General features: G+C 60.5%; 1 long non-coding RNA gene across 2 annotated transcripts; it reads left to right on the plus strand.

Annotated features, from left to right (window-relative positions):
- Positions 1-4,987: 4,987 nt before the first annotated feature.
- LOC311420932 lies at positions 4,988-12,345 on the plus strand. 2 transcript variants are annotated; one of them, XR_014684621.1, is made up of 4 exons: positions 4,988-5,496; positions 11,092-11,174; positions 11,342-11,502; positions 11,956-12,345. It is a non-coding gene; the product is annotated as an uncharacterized lncRNA (long non-coding RNA). The 2 variants fall into 2 exon arrangements; XR_014684622.1 differs by lacking the exon at positions 11,956-12,345 and having other exon boundaries at positions 11,342-11,926.
- Positions 12,346-15,551: the final 3,206 nt, after the last annotated feature.

Raw genomic sequence — 15,551 nt, forward strand, 5'->3', positions numbered from 1 at the left:
CGGAGCCACGAGCAGCCTCACCCGCGGCGCTCCTCTGCCACCCAAGGGAGCCTGTGCCCGTCCCGAGGGACTTGCTAATGGGAAGGGTTTGCTTTCCAGGGGCTGAATGGCAAAGGGAGACGGAGTTCAGGCAGTGGGGAAAGAAATGAGGGGGTTAGTGCACGGGGACACCTCCGCACCAAGCTCCCCGCTGCCCCTGCGTGTGCCTTTGGGTTGTTTTTACCCAAATGCCATTTGCAGCTCCCTGCAAATCGGGCACATCAGCCCTGCAGATCCGGCATATCAGTCCCTGCAGGGCAGGGAGAAGGGAACTACCGAGACTTGTAATAACCACTGGTCCCCCAGAGGGAGATCGGAGACAGGAGAACACAGCCCGCGAGGGAGCCTGGGCTCCTCCACCGCGCTCCTGCACCCCGCTGCGTGCCCTGGCAGAGGAGCAGTGGTCGGACAGACAGACAGACACAGACAGACACAGACAGACACACAGACACACAGACAGACAGGCAGACAGGCGGAGGGAGCAGTTCTGGAGAGGCTGGGGCTCTGTTCCTGCAGACCCCCGGAGGCTTTTCGCTCCGTTTCTCCTCCAAACCAGCCTCGGCCACCGCCCCGATACCAGCAGCGAGACCGGCGGCGTCAGCAAATCTTCTCCTGCAGATGGAAAGGGAGCAGGCGGAGGGGGTGCTGCTGCCACCACCCCGCTGCGGGTCCCCCCCCAGGAGGCCAGGACCCCCCGACACCGGCACAGAGCCGAGCCCCCCAGCCTGCACAACCAGGATGATCCGTGTCACCAGCGACACCACCAAAATCGCTGGATTTAAGCTCAAGATCCTGCTCCACCCCAGCACCAAGCTGCTGTGCTCAGGAACAGCTCGGATTGGGGCGAATATGAATGCTCAAACCACCATCCAGGTGGAGAACGGGTGAAAAAAAAAGGGCTCTCCTCCTCGGAGCTCTCCTACCTGGTGCTTCCACCAACCCAGTGGCATCAGCCGGAGCTCTGCCTGCTTTCTGGCACCAGGGGTCAAAGCTTTTGGGTTGAGAGGCCCAAAGCTGTATTAGGAATGAGTGAGGAGTCCCCAAGCCCTCCCCAAGAGGGTTCCTGCCCCTCTCTGGGGACGTCACACCCGGCTGTGCCCCATGCACGGCTCCTTCCCAAGCAGGAAGGTGCTTGCAGGCACAAGAGGGTGGCTGTGCTGCAGCAGGGATGCTCCACACCAGCTGGATGCCTACAAACCCCAAACAGATCCCAATCACCCTCAGCTTCTGCTTCTTGCCCCAGACATGTATTAGGGATGAGCACAGCACCATGCTGTCACCTGGCAGCGTCCCCTTTCCATGTTTTCCCCCAAATAATGCTCCCAGGGAGCTCGGGGTTAGCACTGGCTGGGGGTCTGTGGTCTCTGCCCACCTCCTGGGGCTTGGGGACAAGGACAGGGGACTTGGTCCCCATGGAGAAGACTGATATGGGATCAGCCTGGGTGACCCCATCCTCTGCTTTCACCCCTAAAATGGATGGGGATTGGGATAGGGATGGGGATGGGGATAGGGATGGGGATGGGGATGGGGATGGGGATGGGGATGGGGATGGGGATGGGGATGGGATGGGATGGGATGGGATGGGATGGGATGGGATGGGATGGGGATGGGGATGGGATGGGATGGGATGGGATGGGATGGGGATGGGGATGGGGATGGGATGGGATGGGGATGGATTTCCCAGCCCCCTGCCCCCCATGTGCCATGCTCGTGCGTGGTGCGTGGCCGCCTGCCGACGGCTTCTCCCGCTCCCCTGCCCTCCCACATCGCCTCTCCTCCTCCTCCCCGCGCGCTGGGTGCAATGAGAAATGTACTTGGCTCCCGATCCTAGAGTGGGAGGTGAAGGCAAAAAAACGCGACTTCAGCTCCACGGTGCGTGGGAGGTGGCTGATGGCAGCTCTCCACCCTTGACTCCTTGCTGAGGCTGAGGTGGGAGCCCCACGTCCACACCTGGCCAGCTCTGGGCCCTCTGGGCTGAGCCCACCGCCCCTGTGCGCGGGGACAGCGGTGGCGTTGGGTTGCTGGAGTAAAGCAGGGGGCTCCTGGTGTCCCTGCGAGCAGGTCCGTGCCCTCGGACCCCTCGGACCTTCCCACGGGCAGAGTTTTGAGGCCACGTGCTTGGATTTCCCCGTGGGAGCCCATGGGGACGGAGCTGCTGGGGCTGCCCAGCTCGCAGCCCTGCTGCTGGCGTGGTGCTGCCCGGCCGAGGACCACTGCTGGAGACCCCCAGGACACCGACCTGGCCAGAAGATTTGAAGAGAAATGCAGCAGAGTGCAGCACCGTGGCACAGCCCGAGGCATTTAGAAGCAGAGCCCTGGCTCCTGGCAATTTTTCCTGCGCCCAGGACGGGGCGGAGGGCACAAGGTGCTGCCACGCTCATCTCATTTTTGCTCCCATCCCCATGGCAGAGAGCTACCGCGGGTTGTGCACACACGCAAGGCTGGGTGCTGCTCCTCCACCCCCCGAGCAGCCTGCTCGCCCCCCGGGGGCTGCGCCCTCACCCCCAGACTCTGGACGTGTCCCCCCCGGCACCGCCGACCCCAAGCCCCCGTTGCCAGAAGGGCACTGCCCTCACCCAGCCGCGAAGTCCTGGCCTGAAAAAGGAATAAGGAGCCTTTAGGAAAGGGCTTTGCAGTGCCTGCTGCAGCCGGCCTCGCTGGGAGGGGAGGATTTAGCTTAAAGCCTGTGCAAATGCTCTGCGCTTATTGCAGGTTTCCTTCCCCTGGCTTCTCGGATCCCAGGAGACCCGCACACAGCCGCAGCTCCAGCTCTGGCTTTCAGCTGTGCCAGGGGGGGATGCGTGGGGAGCACAACCCCAGATGAAAGGGGAGAGGGCCAGCAGAGCCCCCCCGATCCACCTGGGGCTGCCCCGCTGCCCGCACCCACCCCCCGTGGGGCTGGGACCCCCGGGTTTAATCACACCTCCGTTACCGTGCCGCGGTGCTATTCCCTCCTGAGCACCAGAAGTGCAGCGAGACCCCTCCCAGGGGCTCGTCCCCAGCCCCCTGTCCCCACACAGCTGCGGAAAGCTGGCCTGGAGAGGTGGTGTCCCCCTGCTCCGTTCCCCTCGACCCCTCGCCAGCTCTGGTCCTGGGGAAGTGAAACCCAAGCTGTTTGTGCAGCACGAAGCCCGGGGCAGACATTCCTCCCCTGATTGAAACCAGACCTCCCGCGAGGCTGCCGGCGCTGGTGGGGAAGGCGTACGGACCGGGGCAGAGCGGGATCTCTTTCCAAAACAGATTTAGGTTCTTAGGTTTCCCAACTGGGTCGAGGTCCCAGTGCTGCGGCCTCGTGCAGCCCCTGGCTGCTCCCTGACCCCCATCCCAGCCCTCCCGGCACCACAGGATGGGGATATCTGCCCCGGGGGGTGTCCCGGAGGGGCAGGGACGTGGCTGGGGTGGAAAATGCTGCTGAGGCTTCGGCACAGGGAGCGCAGGATGACGATGGGCAAACACGGCAGCTGCGGGCACAGGGGAGGAAGGTGGGTGAGATGGGGATGTCCCATCTTGTGTCACCCCCTCCTTCACCCCCCCAAAAAAATCCCTACCAAGCCACACAACCTGAAAAAACAAACATTGAGAAATCCAAGAGGGGAAAAAAAGGGAAGTGGGGAGGTCAGCGGGGCTCGGCACGGGGCTCGGCTGGAGAGCGGGGCCAGAAGCTGCTGAGGCAGGCCCTGGTGAGTGTTTCCCCCCCGGGACCAACCTGGTCCCATCCCAGGAGCTGCTGCAACCCCCCCACAACCCTCCCCACCGAGCTTTTCGGGAACTGAAACTCCGTGCTGCAAGCTGCGGGGATGAAGCAAGAGGCGCTCGGGTAGGAAGCGGTGAGTGTGCACCACGGCGCGCTGCGGGGCAAGGTTTATTCCTCACCACCCCGGTGCCAAAGGGCTTGGAGCCCACAGCAGTCAGATATTGAGCTCTCCATGGGCTCCTGGCAGGATTTGGCCACCCCGTGCCCGAGCACCAGCAGCCCTGTGACAGCCCGGCACGTCGGCAGTAAGCGAGGCTGACAGGGCTATTGGAAAACAAGTCGGCACTTCCAAACAGATTCTCTTTGCTGCTCTTTTCCTTCCTGAAGCCGGCCTGGCTGTGGCAGGGGTTGCTCAGGAAAGCCAGCAAGCTAATATATTCATGTCATCTTGCATTTGGTGCCAGGACATGAAGTAAACACTGTCAGGGACCTCGCTCAGGTTCAAAGCCGAGCCCTGTTTCTTATTCCGATCACATTATCCATGCTCCCCGTACAGATTCATTGATTCATATCTTAAAAAGAAAAGCCTTCAAAACCCATTAAGTCTGCCTTGCCATTCCAGCCCTGCTCTCAAGGGCTAGGGCAAGAAGCATTAACTAATCTGCTCACATTACTTTGCCTTTGAACCGAGCATCTCGCCGTGCCAATCAAGTGTGTTTGGAAGTGATACGCTCCGGCGCAGGGCAGGCTCGGCCGGCGAGTTCACTGCATGGCAAATAAGCCCAGGAGCCAGCACCTGGGTGCTGGGTGGGCGAATCCACCCCGCTGGGCTCCCCCCAGCTCCTCCGCCTGTCCCCTTGGGGTGCTGGGGGTCGGCACGGCCCCGGCTCAGCCCCGACCCCGTGTCCCCGCACCCTGCCCGGTGCCAGGCACGGGTCAGCCCGTGGTGTCCCCCTCTGGTTGGGCGTGGAGGTGGGAAGGGTGGAAACGGGTCCCCAGAGGAGACTTTGCCTTGGCCCTGCCACGGGATGAGCTTTCTCAGGACCTCCGATGGCGGCTGGGGCACGAGAGCGGGGACCTCGCGGTGTCACCCGGCCAGGGGCGAGGGGCTTTCACGCAGCGACGCCCTCCCGGGGATTACGAAAGCTGCGCTGCCTCTTGCCAGGGAAGGGAAGGTCCTTCCAGTCTCCTGGGCTCTGGCTCAGCCAGCACTCGCTGTTTATTTGGCTTCGAGGAGCTCGCAGCATACCCCAACGTGCTCCTGGGAGCCCCGAGTGCTCCAGCGTGGCTGCCCAGGGCATCGGGCTGGGCTTCCCGGTGCCCCGTACCCCTGCAGCCTGCCCTGTCATCTGGGGAGGAATTATTCCCTCTCCTTTTGGTCTGGCTGGAGGGGATGCTCGGGGTGTTCCTGGCACAGGCTCCTGAAGGCTTCCCATCCCTCTGGAGCCAGCAGGGAGGCCAGCTCCATCCTCTCCACCCTCATCCGACCCCCGCGTTCAGGTCCTGGAACTGTTTACTGGACAGGCTCGGAGGGATTTGGCTTTACTGCTGTTTCAAGTGCTGCTGATGGCTGTTGTTTTTGAGGTTTGGAGCAGTCCAAGAGGATGTTGCCATCGAGCAGGGATTAATCACCGCCGTCCCAGGCTCCTGCGGTGGCTGGGCTCGCAGAGCATCTCTGGCCCCAGCAGAGCCAGGCTTCCCAGAAAGCTCCCCATCGCCTTCTGTTTCAGATCCCATCAGCTGATGAACCAGGACCAGGCGAGGTTATTTGGGTTTGACCCCGATTTCAAAATCCTTTTGCATGGGGAATCGGTTTTCCAGCTGGGAAAGGGGAACAGGGACCTGGGGAGGGAGCGTGGGGCCAGCTCCGTGCTGTGCCGGGGGAGAGGTGTGCGTGCCGCCGAGAGCGGGGAGGAGGAGGCAAAGCTGGGGCGAGGGGAGGATGCAGACAAGGTCTCAGGATCAGCTGGCTGAGACGTATCCATGGGGAATTACACGCAGGTCTGAGCCTGTCAGATTACCCGAGCCAGGAAGGGGGGAGCGGGATGAGGCAGGAGCCAGAGGGAAAGGGAGAGAGGGGAGGAGTGGGCAGAAAGTGGGCAAGGAGGGGAGGGAGGCAGGCAGGAAAGGGGGGAGCAGAGGGGAGCCCCCAGCCCTGGCCACGAGGGGTGCCGGGGTGGGCTGGTGGGGGCAAGGAGGAGAGGGGAGAAATGGGATGGAGGGGGTGGAAAGAGGCTGGGAGCACCAGGAGCCCCCCCAGAGCCCACCTGGCCGAGGGCTGGGGTGGGTGCCCAGCCAGGGCACGAGCACGGCGTGCCACAAGCAATTAAGTGCTAAGGTCAGAGGCAAGCGTCCTCATTTGCTGCCTGTTAATTACTCCTGATCCTGCTCTAATTCCTCCTAAAGCCAGCCCCAAGGAGAGCCTTGGGGTGGCCTCTGGGGACAGGCCAGTCGGGGTGGCCGCGGGGAGCCGGGCAGGGCCGCCAGCCCCCGGGGACCCTCGGGGAGGGCGGCGAGGGGCGGCCGCGCTGCGCGGTGATGGAGGCAGCGCCATGTGCACCACCGTCCTGCTCATCGGCACGCTGGTCGTGATGCTGCGCCGCCGCTTCTTCAACAAAGTGGAACCGTACGTCCTCCCCCTTCCCCGGCCCCTCGGGGACCCCCAAAATTTGGGGCAGGATAACTGAGGGTGGCTCCCGGGGTGGTTGGAGGGGTTTGGTTTCCTTCTGGATTCTGTGCTCCGGGGGGGGCACCAGGCAACGCGCCCCTGTGCCGGGCGTTGTGGGATGCGTTGTCCTCTCCTCCTGGTGGGCCAGCAAGGAAGAAATGCGGGCTCAGTCCTGTCCCTTTGTGGGGCAATTTGCCTGGGGAGGAAACCACGCAGCGCTCTCGGGCACGGGGACGTGACCAGGGACACCCCAGCAGCGCCGAGCCCCCAGCCTTCACCTGCTGCACTCTCGCCACGGGAAGGTCCTGCGCTGTCCCTGGGGCACAGGGAGCAGATGGGAAGGGACCTGGGACCATGGGGTGGGCTCTGTGTGTCCCCACCACGACACGGGCACGGAGCCGGTGGCTGTGGCTACCTGCGGCTCCCCGCGGCTCTCGGCAGGGAGCTTTGCTCCCATCCAGGGCTCTCCGCCCTCTCCACCGCCAGGCTCAGCTCGAGGTTTCCGCTGTAGACGCGCAAATCTATTTACCAGCGGAGACTGGAGACATCTGAAAGTGGGGAGGTCAAATTGGCACTTAATGAGCCAATTAAGTCGGGGCAAGGAGAAGCAGGACTCGAGGCAGGGAAGGCATCTCCTGCCCTGTGCGCCCGCCAGCCCTCCCTGTGCTACCTGCTGAGTTAAAGGCTGAGTTAAAGGCTTCTTGGTGCCTGAGCAAACGCTCTCCCTGCAGGCGTGGGGCTGTCAGGGGGGCACCAGGGGGTGTTTGAGGCACCTCCAGCTGCAGTTTGAGCCCTGCCCCAGGGCAGCGTGCCTGGTGCTGGCAGCTTGAGGCTGGGCACAGCGTGAGGGCTCCCTGGCATGGCACAGGACCCCGAGCAGCACAAGGGAAGGACTCGCAGGTAGGCAGCCAGGAGAGGCTCCCTCCAAGCCCCACTGCAGCTCTCAGACAGGCGTGAGACGCCGTGTGCTGCTGGGTTACTTCTTTTGGAGATTAATTGCTCTCATCGCTGGAGACCACCGGCGATTCAAACTTAAAAGCGCAGCAGTCACATCCCAGCGAGTCCTGCAGCGGGTCTGTGGCAGAGAACAAACCTGTTCCTGCAGGGGAAGGTAACAGGTTTTCTGCTCGCTCTATTTTGGTCATCCATCTACCCACCTCGCTCTGCGCTGGCATAAATCACTGCAGCTCCGCTGACAGGTTTATGCCAGGAGAGAATTCATCTCCAGCCTCTCGTCGTCTGGAAAATAGAAGTGACAGGAGGAAGAGAAAGAAGCGCTGCCCAGCAGGGGTTGTGGAGAAATGTTACGGGCAGAAGGGAGCAAGGCTTCGGACGGGCACGGTGGAGGGCAGGCAGTGTCCTCCGGTGTCCTCCAGTTCTCATGCAGCTGGGTGCTGGTGGGTGAAAGGACCAGGCTCAGGCCAGGCAGCCACCGGGGTCCCCATCCAGCAGTGAGGCTGGGATTTCCACCAGATGTGCCTTGCTCGGGATGACCCCTGGATTAAAGATCTCTCCAAAAACCAGCGCAGAGCGAGGAAGAAGGCAGGAGAGCACACACGTTGTGTGGGATCAGGCTGTCGCGGCGCAGGAGCGTCCCTCCGGCTCTGACGTCCCCGTGCGCCAAGCAGGGCGTGCGTCCTGGGCAAAGGACACAAATGAACAGCACAGGCAAGAAGAGATTATGTAAAATCCCCCGCTCATTGACCTCCTTCACGTCCCGTCTTCTATTTATAAGCCTTGGGGCTTCCAGGGGACAGCACGGGGTGCCCTTGGCCCATGCTGGCAGGGCTGGGGTGCTCAGCCATGGGGCTGTGGGCTCAGACTGGTCCCTGGATTTGGTTCCCACCGTCTTGAAAAAAAAGGTTTGAAGGGTCTCCTCCTGGCAGCCCGATGGGTGGAAGTGATGTGCTCACCTGGACACAGAGGGGCAGGGAGGTCCAGGGGGGATCCTTGGGCTTCAGCCCTTGGGTTTGCTCATCGAGCAGTGATTTACTCGCTGGTTTGTGGGATATTCAGTGAGAACATCCCGGGCTGGTTATGGATGTCTGCTCTGCTTGCCTTCCCCAAGATCTTCCCCTCTGGTCCCTGCTGGGGTTCGCTGGGCAGGGGCAGCTCCTGGAGATGTGGGGTTTGGGGAGAGGGAGGTGCTGCTGGCCCACAGCTTGGTCTCGGTGCTGGCTCACGGCACGCAGGGTGGTGAGCACCCAAGGCAGCAGGGGAGCACCCAAAGGAGCCTGCAGGGAAGAGGCAGGAGTGTGAGGGGACACGTCCTGCAGGCGGCATCTTGAGGAGGGAGCAGAATGGGGGCTCCATGGTGCAGGGCTGGGCCAAGGCAAAGCGAAGGGAGCACTTTGGGGAAGGGAAACGTGGCTTTGCCCTTACTGCTGCTTTCTCAGGCCCCCTCAGCAGGGCAGGAACAAGTCCCCCGGACCCAGGAGGGTTGTTTTACTGGGAGAGGGTGCGGGGACAGAGAGCATTTGGTGCCTGCACCAACCTCTCCCCCCACGAGGACACCTTCATCGCGCCCCACGCCCCAAGGCAAGAACAGACCCTCTGCACCTTGGGCTGAAGAAAACAGAGCCGGTAGCTTGGCATCATCTGGATTCCACCTCCCAGCTCCATCCCCTCTGGGAAGCAGGACGTGACCTCCTCATTTCCAGGGCCAGGCACGGCTGGCAGCCAGCAGCAGCGGCGCACGGCTCCGCATCTCCGGGCTGGAGCAATCAGCGCGCAGCAGGCATGCACAGACAAGTGTCAGCTGAATTTCTGTGCGACTTTAAATACATTAGCAAGGCCACAAGTACAGCTCCGAAGTGCTGCAGGCACAGCCGGGCTGAGAAATAACCCCCCGAACCCACCAGCAGGGAAATAACCCACCTCCTTCCACGGGAGACAAGGCAAGAGCTGGCTTTAGCACCAGCTTCCCCCCTGATATCTATAAAGCAAGAGAGCAGCTCTGCTCGCTGCCTTGCTGCGCTTTAATCCAGTACCACAAGGGTCAATTCTGTGCCACTTCTGCGGAGTCATTATACCGCCTGTTATATAAATGTCTGGGCATGCACAAAAGGCAGTGCTGATACAGTGGCTCCGACACCAACTCTCTCCAACACCTGCTTTTCAGCTGGAGAGAGAGCTGAGCACAAGAACATCTCGAGAGCTGTCACACAGAAAGCTGCTGTCTTTCAAGCTGAATGGAGGTCTAAATAGCTCTCACTTCTCCTTTAGAATCTCATTTCTAAATGCAATTAATACTGGCACATGCATAATGAGAGACTGACGAGCGAATACAGACTCCGGCAATAGAGAAGCCAGCCCCAAGTGCTATGTAAATATTACAAATCCTCACTAGAAGCTGACCCGGGGAAGACAGCTTTCTGATGATTAAGCCCAAGTGACAATGCGACTGGATTCCTACATCTGTCACAATACTACCTGCTGATACATAATGAGCTACTCTAAAAGAACCAGCCCTCGCCGCTCTTCAATGCAGATAAAATGTCTATTTGCAGAATGTAATTAATCTCTTCTTCAAAATCAGGAACCTTAGTGTCCTTGGTAACAACATGCCAGTGACTCAGAGGGAGTCTCAGGCTTTTTCGCCTGGTTTTTGAGCGAGATGTTGGAAGTGACCCCAGATTCTCGCGCTGGAAAAGAGCGACGTGCCGGGTACCCGCAGGCGGGGATGGGTTTCACCCCCTGCTCCGGGCTCTGCAGGGTCCCTCCGGTGGCTCCAGGCGATTCCTGGGCACGGCTCAGCCACGTTCACTGAGAGGAGATGCCCACACCTGGCCCCCGAGCAGCCACGCACCAATTCCCCTCCGCCACCAGCTGCTGAACGATCACACTGATCGCCTTCGGGTGCAGCTCGCGCAGGGAAGGGCACCAGGAGCAGGGCAGGGCGAGAATCACAGCATCAAAACGCTCTCCCCTAGGGCTCCCATGGGCAGCAAGCACCGTGCACACACGTGTGGCTGTTCCCCAGGCAGCTTCCGACCCTGCTGCCTTATTTCAGCCCGGTGGGGCAGGGGATGGAGGTTTGAAGGCACGGCCGAGGCGCGGAGCCTTGGCACCGGCACAGGGACGTGCTGCTGGCAGAGCCCCTGCTCCCTCCCCACGTGCTTGGGCACCGCTGGCTCCTCCGGCCTCCCAGATCCAGGCAGCTGCTGTGGGCACCCAAAATTCAAATTCCTGCCACCCAAAAGCACCCTGGGGCTGTGGCAGCTGCCTGTGAATGGCACCGGGATGGAACCGCTGCTGGGCTTCACGCACTGACCCGGTTCGGGATGAGCCCCGGTAAAGGGATCACTGGTTGGGAAGAGGGGGAGATGGAGGGCTTGTGTGATTTCTTTCTTTTCCTGGAATAATAAAAATAATAATAGTATTTGTTGGCTAAACTCATTGTATTTGCAGCAATACCTCGTGGGACTTTAGTCGAGATGCTTGGCCACCCTACAAGGGATGCTCACCCTTGTTCTCTGCCTGTTGCTTTGCAGGGACGGGGGAAAAATGGGGAAAATGTGGGATTTTCCTGCTACTGAGGGCTCAGCTCCTTGGGTGCAAAGCCTCCCTTTCTTGCAGCGAGTTAGCATTTAGAAAGGCAGACGAGCACAGAGCAAGGTGCTGCCTGCAGGCTGCCGGGGGGCTGCAGCAGCCCCCCAGCCCCGGCTCACCCCTTCTCCTCCATCCCCAGGCACCCCGAGGGAGAGGAAGAGCCCAGGAGGGAGGCTGGCTCCGACCCTGGCACCACGTAGCACCGCTCCGGAGTAAAACCAGGTGGGATGTAGCTGTTAGGTGGGAGCCAAGCAGCTTTGGGGAGATCGGGGAAGGAAGTGCTAGCTTGGGGAAAAAAAATAAATAAATGGGTTTTGCCTTTCTGCCCTGCCACGTTGCTCACGGGCTCTACCTGTGTTTTAACGGTGGTTTCTCTGTGTTTCCCCCAGGATTTCTAGGTCTCGTTGCCTGTCGGTGAGGCTGTGAGGGCTCTGGAAAAGCGGCTCGTCCTGGGGGGAGGAAAGGAGAGAAGCGCTCGGAGCCCGAATTGGCCGGATCAGAAGGGAAAAGCAGATTTCTCTGGCACTCCCACTAGCAGCCCGGGTCCCAGGTGAGGGCACATCCAGCCTCTCCTCCCCAGCCTCCTGCCTGCTGCCCCGACGTGGGGACATCTCCTGGGGACAGAGCCCGCGGGGGTCCAGCTGGGGTGGGCACGGGGCATGTGGGGGCTGCTACAGCCTTGTGTCCTGCACCACGACCCCGGGGCGTGAAGGACAGATCCAGGCTCTCCATCTGCAGATCCCAGTGATCTCAGCCCTGCGAGGACACCTTTGGTGTTGAGGCTGAGGATTCCTTGGCCTGGGCTGGGGCAGGGACATATTTCCTAACCCCCCCCAGCCTGCAAAGCACTGGCCAAACACCCACGGGCGGCTCGTGGGATCGCCCTGCCCTGCCTTCCCTCGGACCAGTTCCCTGATAACCCTGCCCACAGCAGCTCCCAGCCAGCCACCAACCCTTCCTCCTCCTCCTCCTCCTCCTCCTCCTCCTCCTCCTCCTCCTGCAGCCTCCCACCTTGGCACACGCCGACACCCCCCATAAAAAACCAAAAACCCCGCTCCGCTCTGCACCGGCAGCCACAACACCGACAAAGCCCCGTCGCCCCGGCTCCCCTCCTGCAGCTGAAGGGGAACCGGGGCTAAATGCTGGCAGAAGAAACAAATTCCCCCGTTTTGCAGGGAGCACATGGGGGGGCAGCCAGCAGCCCCCTGCCGATGCCCCCCGGGTGCCGCGCCGCAGCCCGCGGGCACGGGGCGCTGGCACGGCCCCCTCCCAGCGGCGGGGCTGGCGCGGCCCCCGCAGCTCTCCCAGCTCCACAAATTCGTTAATAAAAGATCAGTTTGCAGGCGCAGCTTGCTGTAGATGACAGCATTAGAGGCGCATCTGCTTCTGCTAAGCACCGGTCTCGTGCTGGGTTTCTTTGGTCCATTTGCGGCAGGGAAGAGTTGCTTTCGGCAGTCAGAGCTGTCTCGCGTCTCGGAGAGGTGGGGGGGGGAGTAGGGGGTGGGGGGAAGATATATTTTCGGCTCTATTTAGCCACAAAAATTTGGTTTCGGAATAAAGACAAATATTCCCGTCTGCTGCCAAACTGAGGCAGGCGATCTCTGTGCAAGCCTCCGTTCGTTTGAGAACTCGGTGTCCTGCTGGAAAAATAAATGTTCTGATGGGAAAAGCCTATCGGCGCCTATCGATCCGCCTTCGGGACCGGTGGACTTGCAAACATCAGCTCCGACCTAGCTGAAAAAGCAATTCCCACAGCTTTTGCTGATGGACACGAGGCAGGAGGAGACGGGTCCCTGCGCTTTTGGCGGGCGAAGCGGTTACGCAGCAGAATCCCTGCCGCGGGCACAGCTGCACCGGCCTCACCGCAGCCAGAGCGAACGCTCGGTGCCAAATACGCGGCTTTTCCACCCAGAACGGGCCGTTCGGGAGAGCTGACCACCCTTGGTGGCCACAGGCAGGATGCGGCGAGGGGGAGAGGGAAGCTCCTGATGTGTGGTGGTGAGAAACCAGCCCCGAGGCAAAGCCAGCCCTCCAAGAGTCCCCAGGGGCTTGGTTCTCCGCAATGACAAGTTCACAAACGCCTCCAGAGGTTTCCTAATAGATTTTTTTTTCCCCTGAAGCTTTTTAATTAAAAAAACCTCAACTCACTTCCAACATTTTTAATTATCATTATTATTAATTTTTTTTTTTTCCATAAAGGAATTATGATGTGGAGGGAGAATAAAAGTGGTGTTTTACCCGCAGCTGCCTTCATTTGATAGCAGATTAAAAGCAAGACAGAGAGTCGGTAATGCCAGGAGCAGGGGGGGTCAGGGGATGATGAATAAAAGGCACATGAACCCAAGGCAGCGCAGGAGAGATGGGGCTGGAGAAACAAAAGCTTGGCTGCACTGGAGCCTCAAAAGCAGCATCAGCTCCTCGGATGAGATAAATCACCTGGGCTCCCCTGACGTGCTGGTATTGCTGCAGCACGGCTTTTGTGTATTGATTTAAGGGAAAAGAAAGGTCAGGGGCTGAGCTGCAGGAGGCGTCGGGGCTGAGCCTGTTCAGCTCTGGGCGGCCGGCGGCGAGCAACAAGCAGGAGCCGCGTTCAGGAGCAAGATGGGGACAAACCCCAAAAGAAACGCACGTGCACCGGTGACACGACAGCCCCGAAACCTTGAATCAGAGCCCGCTGGAGCCCGTTTGCAGGGTCAGACCAGGCAGAGTTATCCCAGACTTAGGGAAAATCCAGATTTCAGCCTGGGCTTTACCATCAGCGACTCCGACCTTTCCTCCCATCTGGCCGTGCACACACAAAATGAGAAAAAAAGAAAAAAGAAAATAAAATAGAAAGGACAACGAGGGGCCAAATGGAAGGGACACAGCCTGAAAATGGCACGGTGCTGCGGGGAGAGGGGTCACTGCGCTGCCAACCCGGCGAGCAAACATCGGCTACACGGGGGGAGGTCGGAGATTTGGGGGATAAAGGTCTCCTGAGCCCTGCAGCAGGGCCAGCTCTCCGCCTGGGGAGCTCCGAGAGGGCGGATTTTGTGAGAAATGCTCTTTATTTATGCTCAGGGAGCTGCAGCCAGCGGCTGAGCTAAGCGGGGTGAGCCCACTGGGGCTGCTGGCCCGCGAGGTGTCCGCTGCCTGTGCTGAGAGGCGTGAGGGTCCCAAGAGGTCCTCGGGGGGTGGGAATTCGCTCACTCTCCTCCTCTGCATCACCCCGCAGCTTCAGGACGAAGGCAGGAGCGGCAGTGCCAAGGAGCAGCAGTGCCAGCCCTGGCGGGGCCACGGGCAGCTCTCCGCGGGGCCGGGAGGCTGCGGGGACGCGGTCCTGCCACCGTGGCCCCTCCGAGGAGGAGGGGAGGAAGGAAGGGTTGTGACATCTCCGCCTCCCGAAAATACACTTTGGGAAAAACCAAATGGGAAATGAAAGCGCGAGCGGGCTGGGCACAGCTGGGGCCGCTGGAGGTGGGGTGGGACCGGGGGGTCCCACGCAGGCTCGCGGCGAGCGGAGCTTCGGGGCCATGCTGGGCTGGGCTCCCCGGGGCTTATCTGCCTGCCTGCCTCCATCGTTCATCCGTGAGAAGGGAAAGGGACCACACAGCAGCAGAAAGGCCTGGAAAGCTGCGAGGGAGAGCGTTCCCAGCTCCCTTCCCTCTCCCGTCAGCCCTGTATGCGGTTGGCTATGGGGGACGTATGGCTCTGCATAGGCTCCGACCCTGTGAGATAACGCCTTGCAATTAAATTCCTAATTACAGCCAGAGAAAGCGCTTCCCCAGCTCCGACCCTCCTGCCTCAGTCACGCACGTGGTCGAACTGATGGACCCAGGGAGCCGGGGCCCCACCTCGCCAGGTCCGCCTGCTCCATCCCCTGCACGTCACACACTGCTCCCTGTCCTCCGCTCCAAGGCGTCCTGAAGGTTTCCTGCATCCAAAAACTTGTCATTTTCTTGGGAAATTAAAAAAATTAAAAAAAAAAAAATAAAAGGGGAAAAAAGAAAAGCAAAGCTACAATAGAAACAGGGGGGACGGGGGGGAGGAAATTGCTTCAAGCTTCTTTATCTCATGGAACAAAAATGCTGCTTAGGGCTGTTCAGGGAAAGAGAGGGTCAAATGTCCCTCATTAACACTGATTTACTAAGAGGGCCGGGAAGCGGCAGAGGGACGCCGTCCAGCTGCCTGGCTCCGTGCAGCGGCCTGGGATCCAGGAGCCGTGCTGGGTTTCCAGCAGAGGGTGGAAACCCGCAGACCTCACCTGCTCTGACGCGGTGGCAGGGCTCTCCGGGCTGCCAGCAGCAGCGTGGAAAAGCGGTGATTTGGTGAAAAGAGCAGAATTGGAGTCCTCGGCGGGAGGCTGGCGCTGGGTCAGGGCAGCAATCAGCCCCGGGCAGCTGGAGCCTGGGGAAGGGGAAAGGGAGAAGGCTGGCCCAGATTCGAGGGTGTAAACCAGCAGGGTTCCTCTCCAGAGAGAGCTCAATTACATTGATTTACACTTGCTGCGGATTTGGTCCATTCAACCCAATTAAAACTCCAGAGGAAGTGCAGGGAGGCAGGATGTAATTACCCGCGCTGGAATCCCAGCTCGGAACAGGAGGCAGAGCTCTCCGGATC

This window comes from Aythya ferina (assembly GCF_964211825.1).
Source record: "Aythya ferina genome assembly, chromosome: 18".
Taxonomy (NCBI): domain Eukaryota; kingdom Metazoa; phylum Chordata; class Aves; order Anseriformes; family Anatidae; genus Aythya; species Aythya ferina.